The 19926-nt window shown below is 32.8% G+C and overlaps 1 long non-coding RNA gene across 3 annotated transcripts; it reads right to left on the bottom strand.

The window, feature by feature from the left end:
- Window positions 1–1546: 1546 nt before the first annotated feature.
- LOC130957989 (uncharacterized) lies at window positions 1547–7101 on the bottom strand. 3 transcript variants are annotated; one of them, XR_009077311.1, is made up of 10 exons: window positions 7019–7101; window positions 6858–6939; window positions 6567–6631; window positions 6054–6143; window positions 5830–5919; window positions 5611–5730; window positions 4346–4489; window positions 3115–3337; window positions 2389–2808; window positions 1547–2100 (listed from the first exon to the last, which is right to left on the bottom strand). It is a non-coding gene; the product is annotated as an uncharacterized LOC130957989 (long non-coding RNA). The 3 variants fall into 3 exon arrangements; XR_009077309.1 differs by having other exon boundaries at window positions 6567–6939; window positions 7019–7082; XR_009077310.1 differs by lacking the exon at window positions 7019–7101 and having other exon boundaries at window positions 6858–6990.
- Window positions 7102–19926: the final 12825 nt, after the last annotated feature.

A 19926-nucleotide genomic window follows, 5' to 3' on the forward strand; every position in this document is an offset into this window, starting at 1 on the left:
TTCCATGTCTTTATGCTTGCTGGAGGTTGGTTATTTAATCACCTATTAGCTTGATCTTTTACAGCAAATGGAAACAGTAATAATCTGTAGACATCCTGATCCACCTCTTTATCACGCACTGTGTCAGCAAGTTGTAAGAATTGTGCCAGAAACTCAGTAGGTTCTTCCTGTGAAAGACCGGAATACTGGCAATTTTGCTGCACCATGATAATGAGTTGAGGGTTTAGCTCAAAGCTGCTTGCTTTGATGGGAGGTATACAGATGCTACTCCCATATGCAGCTGTAATGGGGTTAGCATATGACCCCAGAGTTCTTTTGGACTGTTCATTCCCACTTATATCCATGATGGAGAAAAGGGAATTGATGTGAATAGTAATCAAGATATATATGTATATATATTTTTTTGAAAAGAGGAAAGATAAAAACAACGAAGAGACACCAAACTTAAAATTTTTCAGAAAATCAAACATGAATTTTCGAAAACCTAAAGAAAAACACAAAGAAGACACCAAACTTAGAATTTTTAAAAGATAAAAAAGGGACTAAGGACATGCAAATTCGAAAATTAAAAGAAAAACAAAAGCATGCAATTGACACCAAACTTAAAATATGAAACTACACTCAAATAAAAGACTCTAAACCAACAAAATTAAAACAGTCCTAATCTAAGCAACAAGATAAACCGTCAGTTGTCCAAACTCAAACAATCCCCGGCAACGGCGCCAAAAACTTGGTGCACGAAATTGCAATCACACTTTTGCAATCCCGCACAACTAACCAGCAAGTGCACTGGGTCGTCCAAGTAATACCTTACGTGAGTAAGGGTCGATCCCACGGAGATTGTCGGCTTGAAGCAAGCTATGGTTATCTTGTAACTCTTAGTCAGGATATCAAAAATTATCAGGATTGATTGTGAAAAGCAAAAGATCATGAAATAAGTACTTGCTTTGCAGTAATGGGGAACAGGTTGAGGTTTTGGAGATGCTCTGTCTTCTGAACCTCTGCTTTCCTACTGTCTTCTTCTTCAAACACGCAAGGCTCCTTCCATGGCAAGCTGTATGTAGGGTTTCACCGTTGTCAATGGCTACCTCCCATCCTCTCAGTGAAAATGTTCAACGCGCTCTGTCACAGCACGGCTAATCATCTGTCGGTTCTCAATCAGGTTGGAATAGAATCCAGTGATTCTTTTGCGTCTGTCACTAACGCCCAGCCTTCAGGAGTTTGAAGCTCGTCACAGTCATTCAATCCTTGAATCCTACTCAGAATACCACAGACAAGGTTTAGACCTTCCGGATTCTCTTGAATGCCGCCATCAATTCTAGCTTATACCACGAAGATTCTGATTAAGGAATCCAAGAGATATCTACTCAATCTAAGGTAGAACGGAGGTGGTTGTCAGGCACACGTTCATAGTTGAGAATGATGATGAGTGTCACGGATCATCACATTCATCAGGTTTAGGAACAAGTGATATCTTAGAATGGAAGCAAGCATGATTGAATGAAAAACAGTAGTAATTGCATTAATCCATCAAGACACAGCAGAGCTCCTCACCCCCAATCATGGGGTTTAGAGACTCATGCCGTAGAAGATACAATGAGAAACGTGTAAAGTGTCATGAGGTACAGATACAATGTCAAAAGATCCTATTAATAGTGAACTAGTAACCTAGGGTTTACAGAATTGAGTAAATGACAGAAAAATCCACTTCTGGGCCCACTTGGTGTGTGCTTGGGCTGAGCATTGAAGCATTTTCGTGTAGAGACTCTTTCTGGAGTTAAACGCCAGCTTTTATGCCAGTTTGGGCGTTTAACTCCAATTTTTATGCCAGTTCCAGCGTTAAACGCTGGAAATTCTGAAGCTGATTTGCAACGCCGGTTTGAACCATCAAATCTCGGGCAAAGTATGGACTATTATACATTTCTGGAAAGCCCAGGATGTCGACTTTCCAACGCCATTGAGAGCGCGCCAATTGGGCTTCTGTAGCTCCAGAAAATCCACTTCGAGTGCAGGGAGGTCAGAATCCAACAGCATCTGCAGTCCTTTTCAGCCTCTGAATCAGATTTTTGCTCAGGACCCTCAATTTCAGCCAGAAAATACCTGAAATCACAGAAAAACACACAAACTCATAGTAAAGTCCAGAAAAGTGAATTTTAACTAAAACTAATAAAAATATAATAAAAACTAACTAAAATATACTAAAAACATACTCAAAACAATGCCAAAAAGCGTATAAATTATCCGCTCATCAATAAGGTACCAAGAGTTGTACCTGCTAACTATTACCAACACTAATTAAATTAATTAATTAAATATAATTTGTTATATCAATTAGGGATTTAGTGGGTCCATGCAATTTGAATTAGCAATGAGTGATAATTTACTAACCTAACAAGAGACTTTCATGCCAATTACGAACTCAACACGGCACACCACCAAGCATACCTAATCCTCATTCTTCTCACTATTTGCGTCTTCGTCGGGTTACTTTTCATCTCACCAGGACGCCGCCATTTGTTCCATCGACGGTGACTATGCCTACACCCGGATCCAGCTTCTCCTTTGTCAAAGGGTTGAGGTCACTGACACGCTTTTATTACCCTTATACGGTGATTGAATTCGCCACTCTGATCCCACATTGTTACACCATCAGGCCCCTTGAATAGAAGTGTGATGTCAGTGGTACAAGGTGAGTCTTCATTGAAGTCAAGTAGACCAATCACCATTTCTGTGGAAGAGAACTGCGACGTGAGTCTTTGAAGGTGTCACGCAACCCTCTTCTCCTCAACCATCTTCGGTAAGACACATCTGCGATTACATGCAAACACAAAAAAAAATACATTCTTATAACACACGCATGGTAATAGACACATCCATATATACCTAGACACATCCAAAGAAACTATGGAAGACACATCTGTGGTCAACAAGCCACATCCAAATATAAGACACAACTCTGAAAAGGAAAACCTGTTAACATCACAGGATTATGATAGCCACTTTCAGTGTAAGACACATCCATGGTGAGACAACTCCGAAGATGTCACGATGAAATTAGACAGGAACATAGAAGACACATTACATGCAAACACAAAAAAGACACATTCTTATAACCTGTGGCATAAAACACATCCACGACGACGCATTGGGAGGACGATGCAGCGGCAAACGAGTTGCGATAAAGGTTTCACCTGTGGATGCGTCTCCACGAGGGCAATATGCAACTGGTTTTCCGGTGGCGTTGACTCCGTTGACGAATGCGACCGGCGAAGACAGCAATAATCCGGTGTGCTATGCGGCGCTGCAGGTGGAGATGGGGAGTGGGGGTATGTCTCCACTGTAAGAAGAAGTGAAAAAGGATTACAATAGGGTTAGAGGAGTAAACAAGTAGTATTAGAATTAACTAGGTTAATTTAGAATATATTTTTTTAAACAAGTGGACTTTATCTAGCAGCCCAATAACCTTTTGACAGATATTGGCAGATTACTTCTTGGTAACATAGCACTTCTCGATAAAAAATAACCTCAAAATATAATTGCACGTACTCTTTTTAACAAATCACGTGAACAGAAATGTGCGTATACAACAGGGTGTGTGCATACTCAATTATGTGTGTACATAATAAAATATATACACAGTTTACAAAAAATAAAATAAGTTATTTGTGTACAATATAAATATACACAGTACAGATAGAATTATGTACATAATTAATAATCTATTTTTTATTTTTATATAAAATCTTTATTTTTGCAAGTTTTTTTTTATTTTTTCAAACCATCCTTAATTCCTAAATTTTAAACAACTTACATAAACATATTAAGATAAGACATCAAATAGAATAAAAAATAAAATTAATATATCAATTTTAAAAGTCTAAAAAATATATTTTAATAAATTTAATTTAATTAAAAATTCACAAAAAATATACATTTATAAAAATAAAATATAAGTTAAATTAATAAATTATATTTTTTACTTAAAATTTATAATATAATATAGATTTATCACACTTTGGGTCTTTAACTCAAAATTGATCATATAATTCTGGCTGATATTTAATTATATAGTGTAACAAAATTTATTACAAATTAAATATAATAATGTTATAAATAGCAATTAAGAAAATAAGTTAATTTAAACCATAAAACTCTTTCACCTAATAAACTGGTCTTTTGAATTTGACTTTTTTTTTCTTGTGAGCTAAAAAATTAATCTCCTTGACTTTTATTATACTTAACCTGAGTTGAGAATACGTAGAAAACAATTAAAAAAAACCTTCTAATTTGCTGAAAGCAAAAATTTGATTGTAGAGCAAGTTTATTTTGACTAGAGTTTTAATACCACATAAATTGAATTTGCTTCTCCCGTTGCTGGAATTGCACATAAAGGTAGAAAATCGTATGCACATTCCCACCGACACACTTGATTGGCATGGTTCTCAAATATGTATGAGAATATTCTCCTTGGAATGTTGGTCATTTGAATCTGAATTAAAGAACACATCAAAGAACATTATTGTCACAATCCACTATCTGACTATATCATCACTATTCATGGTTATATTATTCACTATACTCTTGTTCTTATTGCTCTTTTCGTTTAAAATATTTATTCAAAGATAAAAAGAAAGTTTAAAATAGTTCATTTATATTTTGAATATTAAGATGACATCGATTGGAAGAAGACAAAGGAGGCAGGTAGGTATTGCATTGGCGAAATGGAGAGCATGAAACTTTGATAGTCTTTATAAGTGTGAAATAACTCTTTTTTTTTTTTTTTAGTATTAGCTGACATTTGTACTCATGAAAAAAGAAATTCATCATGTAATTACAGAAGATAAATTCCGTATGACAAAAATATCCTAAACTTGATACACTACAAGATTTTTGTTTATTTGTGACAGTTTTTTTTTTTATTTGTGGAGGTTTATAACCCCACCAATTAATTTGTGGGAGTTTCTAAAACTCCCAAAATTTGAGGTGCCACGAGGTCTTTTGTGGGGTTTTTAAAAACCTCCACAATCTATTCTGTGGGAATTTTATGTGTGTTTAGTGGGGGTTTTATATTAATTTTTTGTGGCCGTTCTTGGTCAATGTTTGTAGCGATTCAAAACCCCCCACAAAAAGACTTTTCTATTTTAAAAATAATAGTTATTTTGTGGAGGTTTCAAACCTTCACAAACCTGTCAATATCATTTTCAAAAATTAATTTACATTATTATTACACTACTTATCATTTATTAATTTTTTTAGGAAGGATTTTACATTTTTTTCAAGTTTCAACTTATGGTCTCTAATTGTGCTTCCAAAATTTATTAGGGAAAATGCCTCTATAAATCAAGAACTGCACTATAAATCCTTTCAGGCAAAGAGCTACAAATACAAAAAATAAAGAGTAAAGACTGTCTTTCCTTATAAAAAAGAACAATCATCTTATAATGAAGTAGATAGGAATAAGTTGTCTTTATCTAGATGTATCCAAAATTTGCACTTAGAAAATAATGCAATAAACCATGTATCCGTGACTATGTTTTCTAGATCAAAGATACATAGATATGTAGTACAATAAACATAAACAACTAAAATGAAATAACTACAATGTCTTACATCAAAATTGAGGCCACCATCACTCCATCCATCAATTTTGGATCGACTACCTCGACCAGAAGTTATCAGTGCTTTAAGACCAGCAATCCACGCCTCTGCCTCAACTTTATCTTTGTAAATCTGAAAAGCAAATGAAAGAAATAGTGTATTATTATAACAAAAGGAATACATAAAGTAAAAGAAAAATGATGATACGGAATCACATAATTCAACACTAACCAAATAATCAAGGGACCGCTTTCTGTTATTATAAATTAGTGAAAAAGATAAATAGTCCTTCTCAGGATGCAGGTAACGTTGAAAATCAGCCTGCCAAAAATATTAAGGAAATGTTAACACATAACATAAAAGATTAAGTTCATGGAACAATTTACTGAATCCACTTTGTCAGAAAAGGATGTTACGTCAAAGTATGCTGTTAAATATAAGTTATAAAATCTTACAGTTTTTTGCCCAGGAATAATTCTTGAGACAGAAGACAGCTTCAGACGTCTTTCTTCACTACTAGAAATCCAAATTAAAATTGATTCATCCTGCAGTTTTCATATGAGTTATTGATCACGAATAGAAGTCGAAATTCAAGTTTATAGTTTACAACCATGGAAGTATATGTCTAACATGAAAAATAAGGCAGATAATAAAAACAAGTATTACACCAGATTTATTATCATTACATCAAAATCCTAAGCAACTTCTTGGTAGCTTTACACCAGATTTAGAACTTGAGATCTTTACACTAGTTTTGCATATTAATTAATTGATTAATCAGAAATAAATAACAAGTAAATCCAATTAATAAAGCATGCTTAAATTACAACTGAACTAGGCAGGCAACAATATAAATCCATAATAAAATTGGCTCAAACAGTGAAAAAAAGATAAAAGGGAAAGACTATTGAGGAGATGGAAGAGGATGTTGCCAAGTTACTGGGGATACTTTAACACCTAATTCATACCTAAAAACTGAATAATTACAATTCCCTTGTAAGCTAATCTGTTCCAGCAAGCAAATTCTTCCAACCTGAATCAACAAAAGAAATTACCAAATCATGAGAAGAGTTGAACCAACAGCTCGCATAGCAGTTAAAAAACAATTCAAATAAAGCAAGCAGGGGATTTCAATTATCTTCAATTTAAATATGTTGTAATGACTCTTTAATTTCTGGGAAGAGAGTCCCTATATTGAATTAGCACTTATGAAACTTGGATCAATTATCTTCAATTTAAACGTGTTGTAATGACCCTACTATCATTTCTGTTGTGCGGGTATGAGTTAATCCCTTCAGCCTTCTGATCCGCAAGGTACTTGAGCCTGTTCTCAAGGTATTACTGCACCCAAAAAGATATGAAATATTTCAGAAAATCAAATCACTATTGAAAAGTATTGCAATGCTGTAATGAAACTTACAGTGGGGTCCATATCTTCATCATGAGCATATGCACTTGTTAGCTTGAGCATAAATCCCTTTTTTCTTGTTACATTCTTTGGAGCATGAAACCTCATCAATAAATTTACCTGACAAATTATATATGCAATAAATTTCAAGTGTAAAACACCAACTTCAACGCTCAATGTTAAACCAGATCCCATTTGGCAAGAACTAAATGAATATAAGGTTCATTTGATGAAATATTGAAATATAGTATTTTCATGTAATCAAGAGAGATACTATACTCTTATACTCGGCTTTAGTGTTTTGATTTAATAGATAGAGGTGCTAAAGTATTATGTTTCTTTATGAAAATACAATATTTATGGTTTACATTTTGATTTTACCATTGAGGGTGTTATTCTTGTTTAGCCCTGGAGTCAGTATTATTGAATTAGAATGATATGATTAAGGAATGTAGAGCATGATTTGCTATATAAAAAAAAATGCTTATTTAAACCATCAACTCAATTCTTACAAGAACTAGTTTGTTATATATGAAAATCATTTATAGTTCAATCTGTCAAAAGATGAGTTATTCATGGCTATTCATGGCTATTCATGTCAAACATTTATAAATCACATGATTTAAAATTATATTATTTCAAACCTCTTGTCATTCGAAGAACAAGAAACCAGTTTCATAGACAACAATGATCTCAAAATACACCCTTCCTATATTTTGATCACTAAATACAAATTACAAGCTACACAAAACATCACACCTAAGGCCATGGTTGCAACCAACAATCTGCTCCTCTTAATTTCAGTCTTAACTTTTTCTATCTTCCTTGCCATCATTGATAAAACTTCATGATTCTCCCTTCCAACTGCAGTGATTGTCAACCCATCTTTATGTCTCGTATGAAAATGCTCCATATTTCTTTTAACTAACGATCTTGCCATACCCTCCCAATCTTCTTCGATCTCATCCACCCACATAAAGTATTTGCAGTCTCTTATATGGAACATCCACACACACACATATCCATCCCAGTGCATTTAAAATTCAAAAAAAAAAAAACGAAGTAACCTTCACAAAAAAAAAAAGCATAGCCATTACCTTTCAGAGAGGATATCAGAAGATGAACCATCTATTTGGGTTCGTCATCATGCCGGACTCCATCAACACAACTTCTATCTCACAGAAGCATCTCCTAAAGTTAAATCTACGAAAATACATCTCTAGGAGTTAGAGAATTTTCTTCTGTCAAAAGTTCATATCTGTATTTCAGAATCAAAATAAAATAAAATGCTCTCAATTTCTAGGAAAAGATTCAAATTAGAGAAGAAAGAGATGTTAGGGTTTGAATCTGTGTATTACATGGGTTTGAAAAACTCACATGTCAATATAACAATACACATAGATAGGTTTGGAGGGGTTTTAGTCACTACCGCCGCTATAAAATCCGGTCAAACTGTAATTAATTAAATAATAAATCAAATAAGAGCGAATATGGTTAGAAAATTTAGCAATCAAAATTTGATAATTTAAATATGATATTTGGACTCAGTGAATTTTTCTGAGTCAGAAAATATATTTTTCTGCGTAAAAATGCACAATAAAATTTTGACCGGTTGTATCGGCTGAGATTTGTCTAGTATTGCAACTGAGGAAATTAATTATAAGCGAATAAGGTTAAGAAATGAGAAATTATAATTTGAGAAGTTAGAAATATTTAAAATACGATTTAAAATTCTAATCTTAAAGGTTTTGGTGCAAAATTGAGCCAACAGACTCATTAGTTATGAGTATTTTGGCTCATTTACCCTAAAGAAATGGTGTGGTGGCGGATAGAGAGAAGAGAGAAAGAAAACCTAGCTTTCCAAACTTCAAATCACCATAACTTTCTCTCTGGAACTCCGATTGATGAGCCGTTTACGGTCACACGTCGCTCTTCTCATTCTTTACAATTCTATTTAAGTTTTGTGGTGAGTATTCTACTCTCCTCTACCCAGTTTTTGTTGTCTCTCTTAAATTCTAGTTTGGTTATGGGTGTTGAGTAATTTTATGATTTTGGTTGTTTAGGAGTGCTCTAGTATGAGCCATGAGTAATATTCATCACAAACTTTAATGAGTTAAGGTAAAAAATCCTCCAATCCTTGTGATTTATCATTTTTATGAATCCTAGGTTGATTGTAAGTGTGAAATTGATTATGTTAGAGTATTTGTTGATTTTGGTGCACAATTGGGAGGTTGGTTTTACTTGTGGAGCTTTGGTGAGGTTTAGAGCTAAGATTGGTGGAGACTTCCAAAGAAGAGGCTCAATTGGTTTGACTCCAAGAGGTACAGTTTAAGTTTCATTTAAGTACCGTGTGGTGTGATGAAAATTTCTAGGCTAGATGCCCCTAGGATTAGGTTTGGATTGTGTAAATGGTTGGTACTAATATGTATAGTTGATATGTAATGTAAATTAATGATTGGGTTGAGAATTGTGTGAATTTGTATGTTTGGTGTGTTGAGAATTTGATGAATTAGATAATGAATATTAGTTTGTGAAATATGCATTTAAATTGTGAATTTGGGCCGGAGGCCGCGAATCTTGGGCCGGAGGCCAGAAAGAGGTAAGGAAGGTAAGTGATGTGTGTATTGTGTGATATCATATGAGATTGAATGGAATTGTGATTGTTGTTATTTGGTTACAATGGATTGTATGGATTATGTGGTTATTAGTTTTAAGGGAGGAATTGCTGTTTTTGTTGATAATGCATGTGGATTGTATATGATGATATGAATTTATATGTATCGGGGGTTGATGGAATTGGTATTGTTGGAACTTGAGATTTGGAATGAAATATTTGATATGGTATTTTGTTTGAAATTGAGTTATTTGATTGATATTGGTCAAAATGATGGATTGGTGGATTGTGAATTTAATGAGAACGTTGAAAATATGAGTTGAGGAGGTTTGAGGTTGATTTTGGTAAGTTTCGGTTGGTTTTGAAAAGGTTTGCAATTGGTTTGTATTGAAAATTTAGTTTTTGTTGGTTTTTATGAAAGTTGTGATTTTGGTCTACTTTGACAGAGTATAACTTGGTCTCCGGACCTCCCAATTTGTATCAATATTATTTAGAAATAAAATTGGATCCAAGACGTTTATTTCGTTCGAAGAACGGGTGAAAAATGATTTGAAACGAAAAAGGTATGCACGTCGGAAGTTTGGGGTTTGAAAATGTAATCCTGCAGCTTTTTAAACTTAGTAAATTTTTTGGTAAAACGTACTCCGATGCGCACGCATGGCCGAAGCGCACGTGTCACTCACGATTTTTATCTCTCACGCGTGCGCCTAGCCAACGCGTACGCATCGTTGTATTGATGCAGGTGCGTGGTATAAATTCCAAAGAGTTGTGATGGTAGCTTGCCGGTTTTGTACGAGGAGCACAAAATGCATCCACGCATACGCGTGGCTGACGCGCACGCGTCACTCTACCTCTCTACTTCTTACGCGTGCGCATGGGTGACGCTTACGCATCACCCAATTTTCTCCGCTTCCCATGCGTGCGCGTTGGCGACGTGCACTATGTCGCTGTTTTCAGCAAAAATTGATTTTTGAGTTTTTTTAAAGCCGAATTTTAGACTTCTAAGCCTCCATTTTCATCATCTAAGTCCTAAATCTTTATACTATGCCTAGTATTGAAAGAAGTTAGGATATATGATAACTTGTGGATGAAGTAAAGTGAGAATCAATGATGAATGATGATTAATGATGATTGTATGAGTTACTGAGGATGATGGCGCAAGTGCTGTGTATGTTATGAGCCGGATGGCTGTGATAAGCATTGAATTATGGCTGAGTATGTATATGTATATGATTAATGATTAAATAATTATGATTGATTGAGGAAGCCTGAACATGTGGCGAGTATGCCGGAGATGCATATATGAGTAGTGAATGAATGTGGTAAATGAATAATGATGGAAAATGTTGAATGTGAATGTGACAGGGCACCGATACTCTCTAATGGTGACAGGGCACAGATACCCTCTAATGGTAATAAGGCGCAACAGAGAGACTGTGTACGGGTAGTAGCAAGGGTTGTGGTTCGTCTCGCTTTCTCCGGGTTACTGTTTGAGAATTGGTAATAATGAAGGGTGATTAAGAATGAATGTGTATTTGTGATACCTGGGTAGTAGCAAGGGTTGTGGTTTGTTCCGCTTGCTCCAGGTTAATGTTTGAACTTTGATAATAATGATGATTTATTTTAAACTAAATGAATGTATGTTTTGAGATCCTGGACAGTAGTAAGGGTTGTGGTTCGTCCCACTTGCTCTAGGTCAGAGATTGCGACACCTAGGTAGTAGCAGCAATAGTGGTGATTCCACTCGCTCCAGGTTGAGCTTTTAAACACCCGCTTGGGTAGTAGCCGTAGTAATGGTTGTTCCACTGGCTCTGGGTTAAGCGGGTAGTAGTAAAGGGGTTGTAGCTCAAGCCCACTTGCTCTGCATGGGTGTTTCTGTCCATGGTTAGCTACCAAGACGTGTCGGCTTGGCTATATAACCGACAGATGATATCATCAGCCATAGGGCAGGCATACATCATTTGCATATGTTTGAATTGTTTAGGTTTGCCTATTTGTTTTGGATTGCTACATCATATATGCTATGTTACATGATTATGTGATACGTGTTCTACTTGTACCTTATTGTGTATTACTTGCCTGTATTGCCTGTGTTTGTACAACTGAAAGGTCCCTCATACGGGTGTCGATTGACGGTGAGGGCTGTTCTTGTTGAGATGGAGTAATGATATGATTAATTTAAAATAATAATTATTGAATGAGATAATTTGAGCTCCCTGGGTGGACGCAGTAAAGTGATTTCACTTGCTCCAGGTGAGGATATAAAGTATTGGTATAGAATTGTTGAGACAGAATAACTGGTGATGGTTTTGTTTATGATTCTGATTCTGATTCGTTGGAGAGTTAGAAAGTTGGGAAACATGAGGAAGATGAATCAGATTTAGCATTTCCTTATGACAGTTGCCTATTTATGGATTAGCGAGAACATAGGATGAATATTTGGTGAAAGGAATTTTAGGATGCTTAGTGAGTTTTTATTACAATGCATTGTATTTATTTGGCACTTTTACCGTACTGGAAACCCATGGGTCGGGGGTTCTCATTCCATATATATCTCTTGTTTTTCAGATGTAGGTCCAGGTGCTCAGTAGTGAGCTGTGGTTTGTCTGAAAGACGGCAAAGACCTCTAAGATCCCTTATTTACTTTTGCTTAGATTCTCTCCGCTTTTGTTTTTAAAGAACTCATGTTATGTATTTAATCCTTTGGAAAACTTGCCTATAGAGGCCCTTGTGCATCTTTTGGGAGAGATTAGGGGATATGATTATCAAACTGTTTTTATACTCTACCCTAGCCGGCCAAAACTTCGCAGGTCGCGACTAGTGGCTAATTATTTATGTTAGGGTTAAGTACTTTTTTCGTCCTTAAGGTCTTGGGTCAAAATGAAAATCTTCCCTGACCTTTTTTTGTTATTAAAATCATCTTCAACGTTACAAAACGTTATAAAATTATCCTTTTCCTAATTTTTGGACAAAAATACCCTTTATCTTAATTCCATCCTTTAACTCTCATTACTTCTTTTTCTTTCAACAACCACAGAGAGGAGGGAGAGCAAGAAAACGAAAAATAGAACAGAGGGAGGGTGGAGAAGGAAGATGGAAAAGAAGAGAAGATGAGGAAGAAGGCGTTGCTGGCAAGCCGTTGCTGGCGATCCCTTTCGGTGCCGACTCAATGCCGTTTTGACTCTCCTTTTAGCGCCGACTCCTCCGTCGCGCTCTTTCTCTCGTAGCACCGGCCTGCGTTCTTCCTCTCCTGCAGCGCCACGCCTCCTTTCTGCCTCTTTGCAGCGTCGCACTTCCTTCCAGATCTATTCTGCTTCCTGTTCTGCTTCTCTATTTCTCTGTTCTGCTTCCTGGAGCTCACCTTGTTCCAGATCTATTCATGTAGTTAGCTCTTTTCCTCTTCTGTGATTAAATTTGTGTCATTAATTATTTGAAAAATTTCTGGTTCAGTTTTAAATTTTGGCATGAAGTTTTTAGTTGTTACAGATGGTTCTATTGTTGCTGAATTTGTCTTGCAGTCTTCATTTACTAATTTGCAATTCTATAATTTTTATTGTTGCTGATTTTGGATCTAAAATCATAGTTGATGATTATTGAATTGTTTGATCTAAAATTTTTAGTAATTTATTTTGTGTTTATTGCTGTTGGTGCACTTGTATTGGAAGGTAGTGAATTTTTTAAGTATAAAAGAAGGGAGAAGGTTCAGGTGGAAAGGAAAGGGTTGGAGATAGTAGCTAGAGTGGTAGTGGTTTAGGATTATGAATTAGTAATATCTTCTCTGGAAGTGAAGATGAATGAAGAAGATGATGAAGAAGATGAAGGGTTGTTGTTGTGAATGAGAAGAAGAAAGAAGATATGAGAAGTAGGGTTGTTATGAGAAGAAGAAGATGAAGAAGAAGAAGATGAAGGGTTGTTATTGTGAATGAGAAAGGAAAAAAAGAGGAATCTGCGTTTGGTTGCATGTTTATGTTTTTTTAAAGGGTAAAATTGTCCGAAAAATATTGTTTATGGACAAAAGGATGATTTTATAACATTTTGTAACGTTGATGATGATTTTAATAACAAAAAAAGGTCGGGAACGATTTTGATTTTGACCCAAGACCTTAAGGACGAAGAAAATACTTAACCCTTTATGTTGCCTATCTATATTTCGTTTTATCTTATTCTTCTCGATGGCATTGTCTTTATATAGTCTCAGTTCACGCTTTACCTTCTTTTGTCGATACGTGAGCGCTACGAATTCGCGATTTTATTTTAACTCTTTTCAGACTTCTCGATTAATACTCCTTTCAATTATACTTTTAAACTATGTATTAAAACTCCACCTTGAGAGTAATACCACCTTATTATCATTGACTTATGACTCGAGTATAAGGATTTGAATATTAGGGTGTTACAGCCGCCACTTCGCTGTTCGTGCTGCCACCACGCTAGAAAAATTCTCTGCGCCACCACTATCTCCAGGTAACTCACCAATTAGTTTTGGGTAGTTAAACCCTAAATCCTAATTTATCTAATTTTAATTTTTTATGTATTAAAAAATTTACAATTAGGATATTTGTATTAGAGATTTAATTGTTTTTCGGAGCATGTATTAGTTTAGATTTAGGATTTTTTTAATTCTGTTTTAATTTAGGATTTTTTTAAATTCTGTTTTGATAATTCTATGTTTGAAATTTTGTTTATGATTTTGATTTTGAATTTTGTTTTGATGATTCTGTGTTTATTATTTTGATTTCTATTTATTGTTCTGCAAGTGTAAGATCCCCAATTGCATTTTTTTAATTTCTGTTCTGGTATTGTTTGAGTTAATTTTTCTGAGTTAATTATTGATTGTTGTTAATTATCTGAGTTAATATTAACGTGTTTATTTTTTGAATTAATTATTGAGTTATTGTTTATTATCGTTCATTTTCTAAGTTTATTATTATTTGAGTTAATTATTTTTTGAGTTAATTAGTTGATTGTCGTTAACTGTTCGAGTTAATTTTAACTTGTTTATTTTCTGAGTTAAATATTGGTTTATATTGTTGTTAGTTTTCTAAATTTATTATTATCTGAGTTAATTATTTTTTGAGATAATTAGTTGATAGTTAAATAATTATCTGAGTTAATCTTAACTTGTTTATTTTCTGTGTTAATTATTGACTTATTGTTTATTGTTGTTAATTTTTTAAGTTTATTATTATCTGAGTTAATTATTTTATGAGTTAGGTATTGACTTATTATTTATTGTTGTCAATTTTTTAAGTTTATTATTATCTGAGTTAATTATTTTTAAGTTAATTAGTTTATTGTTGTTAATTGTCTGAGTTAATCTTTTATTTTCTAATTTAATTATTGAATTATTATTTATTATTGTTAATTTTTTAAATTTATTATTATCTGAGTTAATTATTTTCTGAGTTAATTAGTTGATTATTATTAATTGTCTGAGTTAATTTGAATTTGTTTATTTTTTGAGTTAATTATTGACTTATTATTTATTGTTGTCAATTTTTTAAGTTAATTATTATCTAAGCTAATTATTTTCTGAGTGAATTAGTTGATTGTTGTTAATTGTCTAAGTTGATTTGAACTAATTTATTTTTTGAGTTAATTATTGACTTATTGTTTATGGTTGTTAATGTTTTAAGTTTATTATTATTTGAGTTAATTATTTTTTGAGTAAATAAGTATTGTATTTTCTGATTTATTAGTTTAAAATGATTGAATTTAAATATTTAAAATTATATATTAATTTTTAAAAATATTTAAGTTTATTGTCGGTTAAATACGCCGGTAGTTATTAATTTAATTATTAATTAATAATATGTTACTGTCGGATTTATCGGGGGAAAAATTTACGGGTAAAAATTACTAGCAGAAATTTTCTGATGATAATTAGTGGTGGACGAAAAATTCACCGGTAATATTTACCAGTAAATCTGACGGTACTCAATATTTTTCTTGTAGTGTAGATTCAGATACTAATGAAACAAGTGCGTTACCAAGATCAGGGTACTTCTGTCACACGGAGGTCATCTTTCATGTTTATATGATGAGTTTCTTTTTTCTATAAGTACAAATGTCAACGACAGTGTTTTTTATAGATATAAATTAAATTTATTCTTGAGTTAAGTATGATTTTGATCCCTAAGGGAGGGGCTGAAAATTTTTTCGTCCCCAATTTTTTTTGTTTACAAAATCGTCTCTAAAATTTAACCAAATTTTAAAATCGTCCTTTTTATCAAAATTTTAATTTTTATTACTAAAATACTCTTAATTAAAAAAATTTAAAATAAAAAAATGAAAAGGGGTTAAATGGGGAAGGAATCAGGGGTGGGGGAAGAGGAAAGAAGAACGGGAAAGGGATCACGATGGGGGAGGGAGCCGCCGTCGTACTGGGTTCGTCGTCGCCGTTGAGCCACCGTCACTGATCCCGAAGAGGGAGAGAGGGATGCGTGAGCTGAAGGGATTCACGTCCTTTACTACCGTAGCTGCCGCCACTGCCGCCGGTCCTCTTCCCTCACCACTCGCTGTTGTTCCTCCTTACTCGCTGCTCTCCTTGCTGCTCTCCTCGCCGCACGTCACTGCTCCCGGCATCCTCTCCACGACCTTCTTTTTCTTCTTCTTTGTGAACTGAAATTTATTGTGGAATATCTAAATTTTTTGCATGGTAATTCTGATTTCGAATATATAAATTTTTTGTTGTTGAATTTTTTTGCTTGTGGAATATCGAGTTTGTCTATTGATGATATGGGTTTTTGATATGTTGGTGTTGCTGCAATGTCATGCTATGTTGATTGGAGAAATTTCTGCTTCTGATTTGCCTTGAATCTGGAATCTTGATGCTGCTGAAGATGAAGAAGATGAAGAAGTAGGGATGAAGAAGCAGAGCAAAAGAGGAGATGACGAAACAGTGCTAGGGGGTAAGAGTATATTTATTCGAAGGACGATTTTAAAACCAAATTAAACTTTAGGAACGATTTTGTAAGCAAAAAAAATTAGGGACGAAACAAATTTTTAACCCCTACCTTAGAAACCAAAATCGTACTTAAACCTTTATCCTTTCTCTTAAATTAATTTTTAGAATAAGTTAGAACCACTTAATTTCTTTTATGTAGTGAATTGACACTACTATGCTAGTACTTGATAGTAGAGCAATTAGCAAATGACAAATCACATACATATATATATAATTTAAAATTTAGCTGAATTTATTATTTTTATCAATATTTTAACTCATTAATTTAATTTTTTATTTTAGTAATATAATAATATTTTTTATCTATATACATTTTTTTCATCAAAAGACGGAATATAAGGCCATGACAACAGGGAGTGTGTGAGGTTCAATGGCTCTCGTATTTGCTCCATGACTTTCATATCCTAATACCAAAGTCAATTCCATTTTATTGCTATAGCTAATCTGCCTTGTATATTGCGGCTAATTTTGTCTTCCATGGGAGAGCAAAACACATTGAGGTATATTGCAATGTCATAAAGAAAAGAGCTGTGTCTAGTTTGGTAAAGTTGCTGACTATCTCGAGCAAGAATCAAACATACAGTAGACATATTCACTAAAGTTCTGGCATCAGAACTATTTCAAAGCTATTTCAGCAAGTTAAAACTGTTTGATTTGTATGTTCTTTCATTAAGGAAAAATTATCGTAATTCCATCATTTAAACATTAATGTTTTGTTTGTTAGTTTTGTTAGTATTTTCGTGTTAGATTTTTTAGAACCTCATTACAAGCTGATATTTTGCTCAGCATAATCATTAATTTGAGGGGAAAATGTTAGTTTCTTTAATAATTGCAAGCTGATATTTTGCACAATTATCAATTTGAGGAGAAATATTAGTTAACCTCCTAATTTATAGCAATTAATTAATTAAAAGAATAAGTGAGTTAGCTGTTTGTTATAAGCATCAAGCACTATATATATATATATATATATATATATATACTCTCACATATTTAATTATGGTGCAAAACACCAATTATAATACAAATTTAATTATAGAATGATATTAAATTTATTTAAAATTTTTTTAAAATTGAAATATGACGTTTGAAAATTTTTTGGATTAAAATAATATATTTAAAATATTAGAGATTAAATTAAAATTCGTCCAAAATATTAAAAATTAAAATAATACTTTATTTAAAATAAAATTATTATTATTCCTATTTTTCGTAATCTCACTCTACGCATAATTGTTTGTATTATACATTTGGATAAATTTATTAGAAAAAAAAACTGACAGTATAGAAAAAAAATTGACAATATCTATTTTCAAAATATATTATGAAATAAAATAAAAATATTAAAATATGTGGCCATTTTCTATGTAATATGTATAGCTCCTTAACAGTTCAGAGATGGAGGTTAGTCTGATGAGAAAGATGTCGCAGAGTCAACAAAAAATAGTCATTAGTCAGCAGCTAAGGCAGCATACGTGTCCCTCTGACCAAACACTGCCCACCTCACTTTCCACGAATGGTTCCAGTCAGTCATCCCACGTGTGTCCCGGCACATATTTTTCCAAATTTTTACACCATGATTTCATATGTATGGTTTGATATTTTATACTTTTATTTTAAATTTATAATTTTTAATAAATAAATAAATAATTAATTTTTAAATAATTAAATTATTAACAAAATATTTTTAAATTTGATTAAAACAAAGATTTTACCAAAATATTTTAAAATGCAACAAAATATCCAAATCATTAAGTATATATTATTAAAATAACTTAAATATTAGATTTTGATACGTATTTTTAAAATATGATTAAATGTTAAAATATTTTTATTTTAAAAATTTAATAATTTTAAATGAATTATATATTTTTAATATATTTTTATAAACAAATAAAAATACTTTTAAATTATATAAAATTTAGATATTTAAATTTTATTTATTTAAAAATATTTTATAGATATTTTTGTCGTAATAAATTTAAAATATTTTTCTAGATGAAATTTGATAATTTTATAATATTTTATTGCTATCTACTTTTTAATCGTTTGCACATAAATCCTATATATGTTTTTAGTAAATAAAGTATAAATTGTTGCTGGCTGCCACTTTTTAATTTGCATATGGAAACAAAAGTGGTATTGGACTCGAATATGGGGAATACAGGTGCTTCACAGTCATGTGGTGTTAGTGGAACAGAAATCGGACCATGCGAGTTCTTCATCAGTAAAAAAATTGAAAACAACAAGCAACTCGGAGGGTCCGTTTTCTAGTTTCCCAAATTCATATTTACCCAATCACAAGTCGGACCATGCGATTTCTTAAGCAAAATTTTAAAATCAAACAACTCGCATAGTCCGATTTATGTACTCTGAATTTTTTCAACTTTTTTAATACAAATCGGAGGGTCCGATTTGTGTACTCTGAATTTTTTCAACTTTTTAAACACAAATCGGAGGATTCGATTTGTGTACTCCCACAATTTTAAAAAACACCAAAAATTACCATATTAAAGTATATCACTCATTTTGTTTTCATACCAACATTTTTTAGCCGCTGGCTGCTACAATTTATTGACCACTTTTAGTTTTACATAAAAAATATTGATCATTTTTAACCATGAAAAATTTGAGTCTTAATAAAATTAGTCATAAAAAAAAAACTAAACTAACATTATACCCGGAAAAATTGAGTTCTCATTAACAAAAATACTCAATAGTTATATTTGTATTAAATTCCGTAAAAAAAATATTAAATATTTAAATTATCTCTACTATCATCATCTTCAACTTCTTAAAATTCTCAACCCAACTCTAATATTTAAATTATCTCTAATTCCTTTCAACGCATTGGTAGTTGTGTTGAGGCTCTTTGCTTTTTAGTTCTCACTGAGAATGAGGTATGTGAAGAGCGAGTTTACTGGGCTCGTTTTCCAGAATGAATAAGAAGGTTGAACCTACCTTAGCATCTTCCTTAGTTGGTTAATAGCTACTGATGATTGTCTTTGGTATAACTCTTACGATGTAATTAGTTTCAGGGATGAGAATCTTAGACTTCCTAACAACATTGTGAAAAAAGAAGAAACTGATAAAGAACAAAATAGAAAACTCAAAAGGTAAGAATTTATATAGCATAAAAACTGAACCAAATAATTTGGGATAATTTTTTTTTCTTTCAGTTTCTCTCTCTTTAAGCTTAACCCATTTCTAATTTCTTTTCTGTGTTTTTTCAACTCTTTCTTATTAGCAGTGGTTTTCTTTGTGACTTTGATTTTGAGTGAAAGGAAGTTTAGGGTCATGGAGATTTAGGGTTTGAAAAAGAGATGGTGGTGGTAATTT

The sequence above is a fragment of the Arachis stenosperma genome, chromosome 10, assembly GCF_014773155.1.
Source record: "Arachis stenosperma cultivar V10309 chromosome 10, arast.V10309.gnm1.PFL2, whole genome shotgun sequence".
Taxonomy (NCBI): Eukaryota; Viridiplantae; Streptophyta; class Magnoliopsida; order Fabales; family Fabaceae; genus Arachis; species Arachis stenosperma.